Source organism: Oncorhynchus nerka, linkage group LG28 (genome assembly GCF_034236695.1).
Source record: "Oncorhynchus nerka isolate Pitt River linkage group LG28, Oner_Uvic_2.0, whole genome shotgun sequence".
Classification (NCBI taxonomy): domain Eukaryota; kingdom Metazoa; phylum Chordata; class Actinopteri; order Salmoniformes; family Salmonidae; genus Oncorhynchus; species Oncorhynchus nerka.
In genome coordinates, this window is record NC_088423.1 from 10,634,439 (window position 1) to 10,644,255 (window position 9,817).

The 9,817-nt window shown below is 47.8% G+C and overlaps 1 pseudogene; it reads right to left on the reverse strand.

Moving 5' to 3' along the window:
• Positions 1–736: 736 nt before the first annotated feature.
• LOC115113812 (glyoxalase domain-containing protein 4-like) lies at positions 737–2,426 on the reverse strand (annotated as a pseudogene).
• Positions 2,427–9,817: the final 7,391 nt, after the last annotated feature.

Here is a 9,817-nt window from a genome sequence, read left to right on the forward strand (position 1 = left end):
ATGGAATCGTTTTAAGAAGATCATACCAAGGATGATTTAGCTATTTGATTTTGAATTGTAAGACCTATTGAAGAATAAAATAAATATTACAAAATACATTAAAAAAATCTAACAAAATGATTTGATGATGGCGTTACTGCTATTAACCACACAAACACATTGAATAATATATTCACTACATGGAACAACAGATAGTCCCAATTCTTTATGAATCTAACCACCTTATTTTTGGCACTAAACAGGCAAAGCCCTGTCTAAACTGGGGGGAGCGTCTACTTAGCTATAGAGGATTGTTTTAAGAGGGTCATATCAAGGATAATTTTGCTATAATATGACTTTGAATTTTACGACCCCTTGAAGTAACAGAGCATGTCCTCCTGTTATCCCTCCATTCCCAGCCGTGGAGGGAGAGAAAAAGAGAAGGAGGAGGAGAATGAGAGAAAGACCTACAGACACAGAGAGATAAGTAGAGCTCAGTTAACTGTGTGACACTATGATAAATAAAAACGTAGTCTTTCTGAGCCGCGGCACACACAGTGATAAGACCACAGAGGAGAGAGAGTAAAAGTTTGAGGAATAATGAAAGATAGAGAGATATTTTGAGAGATAAAGAAAGTTAGAGCAAAAGAGAGTTTGAGAGATAAAGATAGACCGAGAGGAAACGAGAGAAAGAGATGAAGAGTTTGAGTTTTAAAGAAGCTTTATTGGGTCTGGGAACCCACAACACAATAAACACTCAAACAACAAAGCAGATCTCATGGGCATCTGAATCAGCCCAAATGACCACTTCTACTGTAGCCTTCCCAGGGGTGTCCAGGCTAAACAATCCTTCCCAGGGGTGTCCAGGCTAAACAAGCCTTCCCAGGGGTGTCCAGGCTAAACAAGCCTTCCCAGGGGTGTCCAGGCTAAACAAGCCTTCCCAGGGGTGTCCAGGCTAAACAAGCCTTCCCAGGGGTGTCCAGGCTAAACAAGCCTTCCCAGGGGTGTCCAGGCTAAACAAGCCTTCCCAGGGGTGTCCAGGCTAAACAAGCCTTCCCAGGGGTGTCCAGGCTAAACAAGCCTTCCCAGGGGTGTCCAGGCTAAAAAGCCTTCCCAAGCTAAACCTTCCCAGGGGTGTCCAGGCTAAACAAGCCTTCCCAGGGGTGTCCAGGCTAAACAAGCCTTCCCAGGGGTGTCCAGGCTAAACAAGCCTTCCCAGGGGTGTCCAGGCTAAACAAGCCTTCCCAGGGGTAAACAAGCCTTCCCAGGGGTGTTCAGGCTAAACAAGCCTTCCCAGGGTGTCCAGGCTAAACAAGCCTTCCCAGGGGTGTCAGGCTAAACAAGCCTTCCCAGGGGTGGGTGTCCAGGGTGTCCAGGCTAAACAAACAAGCCTTCCCAGGGGTGTCCAGGCTAAACAAGCCTTCCCAGGGGTGTCCAGGCTAAACAAGCCTTCCCAGGGGTGTCCAGGCTAAACAAGCCTTCCCTGGGGTGTCCAGGCTAAACAAGCCTTCCCAGGGGTGTCCAGGCTAACCAAGATAGTAAAGATTTGATGGTTCCCCTTTGTCATCAAGGCTTCAATATCTGCAAACTGCTCACGTGGACAGGAGAATGCTATCCGCCCGAAGGCTGTCACATGATCTACTGTCCCAACAATGTTGTGAAGCTCTAGTTTACAATGAGTGTCTGTGATTCCCATCAGCACAGTCTTCTTCTCCTCACTGTTCTCTGTCACCTTCATCCCCAGAAGGGAGGAGTAGCAGTGTATGGATTCCTGCAGGTCAGACCCTGCCAGACTCACATTCTGCACAGGATCATTGGGAGGCTGATCACCAGGTAGAAGTGATAACCTCCTGGGGCCTCAACCAGATACAGTGTCACGCCCTGGCCTTAGCTATCTTTGTTTTCTTTATTATTTTGGTTAGGCCAGGGTGTGACATGGGTGATTTGTTTCGTCTTGTCTAGGGGTTTTATTAAATTAATGGGGTTGTGTTCAGTTTAGTTGTCTAGGTAAGTCTATGGTTGCCTAGAGTGGTTCTCAATCAGAGGCAAGTGTTTATCGTTGTCTCTGATTGGGAACCATATTTATTTTGTTTCCTGTCTTTGTGTTTACTGCACCAGATAGGGCTGTTTCGGTTTTCACGTTTCTTGTTTTGTAGTTGTGTTCATGTTTGAGTGTTCCTATTAAAACCATGGACACTTACCACGCCGCATATTGGTCCTCCGATCCTTCTCGCCTCTCTTCTTCAGACGAAGAGGAGGAAAACCCTGACATAGAGGCCATTTCCAACTTCAGTGAGGAGCCAACCAAGCCGTTTAGCATGGTTGACAGCCTGGCTTAACTGCAGAGTCAAACCGAGGAAGTCATTGCCTAGGCAAAATTCTCCCACTCCGTAACCGTAGAACAGTTCAGCCACAAAGTCATCAACCTCGGGCCCAAAGCCGACCATTGTCTTGCTCCATTTTCCATCATAAGGGCCCTTACAGGTTGCCTTACATCCTTCTTCAAACTCTTAACGCAAAACCGTCATCCTGAGCACATCTCTGTTAAAGGTGGCCGTTTTGCTTCTGTCACCCACTTTAAAAATGAAATGCAAGGCTCGAATCAAAGCCACTATGATCCAAGTGAGTTTGTGAGTTTGTACTATACGATTATGTATCACGCTTAGCTTGTCTACGTTGATTAAGGATCCTTTCAATTGATAGCCATATAGAAAGGAGAAACATCAGAGAAACCAGACAGAGAGAAAAATTACCATTGTTAGAATTTTCTCTTAACCTTACCACGTTTCCCACTTCCTTTTGCTGCCATAACAGCAGTAACAAATTTCATCAAGCGAAAACGCTTCTTCTCACTCAACTGGTCTAACCCCACTGTCTTCTGTAATATCACAGCTGACCTCACAAACTTATCAAGATCAAATACATATGCCAATTTGACAGATTTCCCAAAAGTCTGATCCAGGAACCTATTTACCTCCTTTAAAATGTAAATTGAGTCATCACCAGCTGTTATCATATCAAAAGAGATGTCCATATCCTTCTCCTGATCCTCCTCAACTGAGGCCACAGACAACTGACTCCCCTCTGCCACATTGTACCGGGTATCTCCACCACTACCTAGGAGACTAGCTCCACCGGAACCCCCTCATGTACCCCATTAACCATAGTGGGTATCTCCTCCACTACCTGGGAGGCTAGCTCCACCTGAATCCCATCCTGTACCCCATTACTCGTAGTGGGTATCTCCTCCACTACCTGGGAGGCTAGCTCCACCGGAACCCCCTCATGTACCCCATTAACCATAGTGGATATCTCCTCCACTACCTGGGAGACTACCTCCACCGGAACCCCCTCATGTACCCCATTAACCATAGTGGGTATCTCCTCCACTACCTGGGAGGCTAGCTCCACCGGAACCCCCTCATGTACCCCATTAACCATAGTGGATATCTCCTCCACTACCTGGGAGACTAGCTCCACCGGAAACCCCTCATGTACCCCATTAACCATAGTGGATATCTCCTCCACTACCTGGGAGACTAGCTCCACCTGAACCCCCACCTGTACCCCATTACTCATAGTGGGTATCTCCTCCACTACCTTGGAAGCTAGCTCCACCTGAACCCCATCCTGTACCCCATTAATCGTAGTGGGTATCTCCTCCACTACCTGGGAGACTAGCTCCACCTGAACCCCCACCTGTACCCCATTACTCATAGTGGGTATCTCCTCCACTACCTGGGAGACTAGCTCCACCTGAACCCCCTCCTGTACCCCATTACTCGTAGTGGGTATCTCCTCCACTACCTGGGAGACTAGCTCCACCTGAACCCCCTCCTGTACCCCATTACTCGTAGTGGGTATCTCCTCCACTACCTGGGAGACTAGCTCCACCTGAACCCCCTCCTGTACCCCATTACTCGTAGTGGGTATCTCCTCCACTACCTGGGAGACTAGCTCCACATGAACCCCCTCCTGTACCCCATCACCTTTACTGGGCCTCTCCTCACCAGTCTGGGGAAATGGCTCCCCAAATCCGTCTTTACCACCTACAACATTATTTTTATGCTGCTTAACAGACGCTATGTTCACCTCTGGTACAAGCTGCAACTCAGTACCCTCAACACAGACAACTTGTTCCTCAGCAACAGGTGCTTGTGGGTCCTCTACCACTGTCGGCCCACCTCTCCCTACATCAGTGGGCCCAGGCGTTACGAGGAACACCTGTATCCCTCCCTCCGCCTTCTCTCTTTTCGGGCAAGCATGTCGCTGATGGCCAACATCCCCACACTCAAAAAACGGTTGACTGCCCGAACTAGCATGAGCCATATACAGTCTGTTGACATACCTACCTTTAAACAATAACTCCAAACTCCAGAGTCCAAAAACATAAACACCTGTCACGGAAATGACATAACCTGTTTCAAAGCCGGGTGTTTGCATCTAAACGGGACAATCTTAATTGAACTTGCAAATTTCCCAAACTGCAATAACTCGCGCTCCAATAGCTCATTGGAAATAAACGGCGATACATACGAAATCGTTACCCTTGTGGACGGAGAAAAAAGCTGCGGTACTTGAAAAGCATACCTTTAAGAAGTACACCATGCTCAACCATCCGACAACAAGACGCTCTTCTTCAAGAAAAACTACCACCGCTTTATTCATCCGCGATGCATAACCAACATTTTCATAGCCTAACTTCTCTCCTACAGCGACCAACAACTCCTCCTCAGGGACAGTAGCTTCAGTATCACGCCGAAGTGACAGGGACGGCGTCCCCATGTGGGTCGCCAGCCCCGCCAAACAATGGCAAATCTGACAAGAAATACAATATACTTAATTCTAACACAAACATTTAAATAATGATAACCTTAATCGTGCAAAGAAAAAGGAAAACCACCAAGAAAAGTAAACAAGAAGGAAAACAAAGGCAATCTAAGTCCAGACATCACTCGCTCATACAATTCCCAGCATCCACCACACTCCCAGCATGCAGAGAAAGAGAATGAGAGAGAGAGATAAAGAAAGATAGACCGAGAGGGAAAAAGAGAGAGAGAGAGAGAGAGAGAGAGATTACACAGATCCACAAAGATAAACTCCCATATCTACTGGGTGAAATTCCACAGTGTGCCATCACAGCAGCAAGATTTGTTGCCACTAGAAAAGGGCAACCAGTAAAGAACACACACCATTGTAAATACAACCCATATTTATGCTTATTTATTTTATCTTGTGTCCTTTAACCATTTGTACATTGTTAAAACATTGTATATATATAATATAACATTTGTAATGTCTTTATTGTTTTGAAACTTATTTATGTGTAATGTTTACTGTTAATTTGTATTGTTTATTTCACTTTATATATTCACTTTATATATTATCTACCTCACTTGCTTTGGCAATGTTTCCCATGCCAATAAAGCCTTTGAATTGAATTGAATTGAATTGAATTGAGAGAGAGAGAGATGATGAGAGAGATACTTAACTTTTTGTCTTTCTTTAATGATGAATTCTAATTTCATCAAAACCTCACCACCACCCAAAACTAATATCCCCTGTACTGCAGTACTGCATACTCACCTTGCAATATACAACTCTACCACACAATACAAAACAACACCACACATCACAAAAAACAACTGTATATCCAACCCATCTTCCCCAACTGTATAGACAGCCTCCCCAACACTCCATATCTCCTGAAACATCTCCACACTTTTTATAATTTTATAGAACTCAAATTCCACCCTAAGGCGTGCAGAGACATCCCATGCAACAATAAAGTAAAGGGTCAAGGGTCTGTTACCTTTGACCCTGTTCCTCCTTGTTAGCCAAATAGACATATTTTCCTGAGCAACAGAAAATTTGACAACACACATTTGGCCTTCCCTTATTTGAATACCTGTACCCTATTATCAACATCCTGACAGTAAACACAAACCTCTCACACAGAAATTCCAAAGAGACATTAATGGCATTCACCTGGCGCACACAGAAAACACATGAATCACAGTTTCACTCATGACACAGAAAGGGCACCCCTCTCGGACTCCCGGTTCAACCCGTGCCAACCAGCGGTTAGTGGCCAGGGCTCCATGTAGAACCCTCCAACTGGAGGTCCTCTGACCTCTTTGGTACTTGGAGTTTGTAGAGCCCCCTCCATCTAAAACCCACCATACTCCTCGCCCCACATCCCCCTGCCACTGATGCGCTTTCAATCCTGTTAGGCTCCTAATGTTCCTTACCTTAATGCAGAGGTTGTTGATTTAGGCTTATCTCCCACCCCCCCAAACTCCCCCAGGCTCAGAGTGTTCAAATCTAACAAATCCTCCAGACCCCCTTACCAGTCCCCAGCCTCTTCCATCACCTGCAGTGGTAGAATCATTGGTGGCCCCTCCCCTTTGGCAGCTCAAACACCCCACTTACAGGCTCAGACAGTTCCTCCTGGACCTCTTGCAGGAATCTGTCCAGAAACCTAAGAGATGTTAGTCCTGTTTGTTGTGCCAGGACTTCTGGGGTTTTCCATCCCCTCTCCCAGCCGCTGCCAACAGTCACCTCTGCAGGGTGGTGAACTGAACCGATCTCAAAAGATAGGCTTCTCCCACACCCACCGTCCAGGCTCCACACCCCCTTCTCTTGTGGGCCTTAGCAGCTGCCAGGCCCTCAACAGTGCAGAGTAAAAATCAGAGAGACCTGCTGTACTCAGCCTCTCCAGCCTCATGAGGAATAGCTGCCAGTCCAACCATAATCCGCCAGCTCTCCTCAGCAGCGCGCATGCTGGTTCCCTCCAGCCGACATCAGTATTGTACAGCAGTCTCTGTGCCACCTTTAATCGGAATGAAGCCACCCAGCTCTCCAGTTCCACCTGGCCCTGTCCAAGTTTACGGACATATACAACACTGCTGACCTCAGACAGTGATGGCCCGACCAGAAAAATCCACCAGCTGCGAGCAGACCTACGGGGATTGAGGACAGCCAGTTTATGCCACAGGGAAGATGCCACCAGGTGGTTGATTATCAGCACCATCCCTCTATATGACACTTGGAACAGGAGCCACCTCCGCCTGGCCAGTCTTGACACCATTGCCTGTGACAGCCCCTCCCAGTTCTTCCTGACACAGTCCAGTCCAATTATTCCCCAGAATTGTTTATAAAACTCCACTTGGAGTCCATCGACCCCCAGTGCATGGCCGGGGGACATTTAGGTTACGGCCTCTGCCAGTTCATGGGACAACAGGGGAATGTCCATTTCATCCCTCTGTGCCAGAGAGAGCTTAGGGAGTTATACAAACAAAACCTGAGCACACATAGGATCACACAATTCTGCCCTATACAACTCATTAAAAAACTCCAGTCCGCTCCCTCATCTCACCCACCACAGAGGTCACCCGCCCATCAGACAGCCGTAGACAATGCATACCCTTGGCTTCACCGCTTTGTCTTTCCAAACCAAAGAAGAAGGAGCTGGGAGCATCCATCTCCTTGACCATGGAGAACCTAGCTCTTACAAATGTTCCCTTTGCTTTAGCCTGGAAAAAACTGGTCCCTACAGGTCCCTACGTAATTCAGCTAAATTACCCTGAAGGCCTACATTGCCTTGCCCCACCATCTCTACCTCAATCTCACTAATACTACGCTTGAGTTCCCCCAATACTCTCTTGGTCTCTGAGGATGAGAGAGCAAAGCAGAAAGTGTACCCATCAATATGTGGTGTGATTTGTTTATTCAACGCAACTGACTTTATAAAAAATACATTCCATTGCAGGAGCCACATCAGTTAGCTTCATTTGAATGAACATCAATCACTTTTCAATCAATCAAATGCATTTATAAAGCCATTCTATCATCAGCTGATGTCACAAAGTGCTGTACAGAAACCCAGCCTAAAACCCCAAACAGCAAGCAATGCAGGTGTAGAAGCACGGTGGCTAGGAAAAACTCCCTAGAAAGGCCAGAACCTAGGAAGAAACCTAGGAAACCCGAACATGCTAAATTACCATGGAAATGATTACATCACAATACCAGGCAGCCATTGCGAGTGTACCCATGAGTTTACCAGTCAATTGACTAGTCTTTCTATTTTTATGGTAGCACATGCAGTCAGGAGCAGAGGTGAGAAGAAAATGTGTCTCGAAATATTACGGAGACTGTGGTCATTTGGCTGGCCAACTACCATCATCCAAAATGACATGAACAACACAGAGCAGAGCAGTACCATGCCTCAGAGCAGAGCAGTACCAAGTCAGTCATAGTAGAGGCATGACAGAGTATAGTGGGTATCCACGGTGACACTATCAAGCATTAGTGAAAGGGGGAATAAGGTAGGAGAGAATGAGGGAGGAGAGGAAGGAGTGGGAGCAAGGGGAATGAGGAGAGAACAAGGGAGAAGAAGGAGTGGGACAATGACTAGGGAGGGAGGGAAGAAAGAGGAGTGTGATTGTCCAATATGTCTGGTGTTAAATCATGATATGAGATAGCCCTCAGGGAGCAAGCAGCCTATTTGTAGCTCCAGCCCCAGTCTCAGTCATTCATTAACAGCTAGCGACACCCATTAGTGTGTACATCATCTGGGCTGAACAGGGGAGGGGAGAAAGGTGGTTAAGCAAACATGAAGCAAGGACATGGACACTATCGTCCATGGGAGAACCATTGTCCAAAACAAGTCCCTCATCAGTACCCAGACAAAGAATGAGGCCTGCTAGGTATCCCTCTACCGTGGTGGTATTATCCCTTATCAGGACCCAGACAAAGAATGAGGCCTGCCAGGTACCCCTCTACCGTGGTGGTATTATCCCTTATCAGGACCCAGACAAAGAATGAGGCCTGCCAGGTACCCCTCTACCGTGGTGGTATTATCCCTTATCAGGACCCAGACAAAGAATGAGGCCTGCCAGTGTCGGTTTTCACAATAGCCATGTTTATAATTATGTTAATAATTCTGTTCTGAGACAAACCCCTCCACGGTCCTGTGAGATATGCATCACCAGGTGGGAGCCAAACCCCTCCACAGCCCTGTGGGACATGCATCAACAGGTGGGAGCCAAACCCCTCCACAGTCCTGTGGGATATGCATCACCAGGTGGGAGCCAAACCCCTCCACAGCCCTGTGGGATATGCATCAACAGGTGGGAGCCAAACACCTCCACAGTCCTGTGACATATGCATCACCAGGTGGGAGCCAAACCCCTCCACAGCCCTGTGGGTTATGCATCACCAGGTGGGAGCCAAACCCCTCCACAGTCCTGTGGGTTATGCATCACCAGGTGGGAGCCAAACCCCTCCACAGCCATGTGGGATATGCATCACCAGGTGGGAGCCAAACCCCTCCACAGCCCTGTGGGTTATGCATCACCAGGTGGGAGCCAAACCCCTCCACAGCCCTGTGGGATATGCATCACCAGGTGGGAGCCAAACCCCTCCACAGCCCTGTGGGATATGCATCACCAGGTGGGAGCCAAACCCCTCCACAGGCCTGTGGGATATGCATCACCAGGTGGGAGCCAAACCCCTCCACAGCCCTGTGGGATATGCATCACCAGGTGGGAGCCAAACCCCTCCACAGCCCTGTGGGTTATGCATCACCAGGTGGGAGCCAAACCCCTCCACAGTCCTGTGGGTTATGCATCACCAGGTGGGAGCCAAACCCCTCCACAGCCATGTGGGATATGCATCACCAGGTGGGAGCCAAACCCCTCCACAGCCCTGTGGGTTATGCATCACCAGGTGGGAGCCAAACCCCTCCACAGTCCTGTGGGTTATGCATCACCAGGTGGGAGCCAAACCCCTCCACAGCCATGTGGGATATGCATCACCAGGTGGGAGCCAAACCACT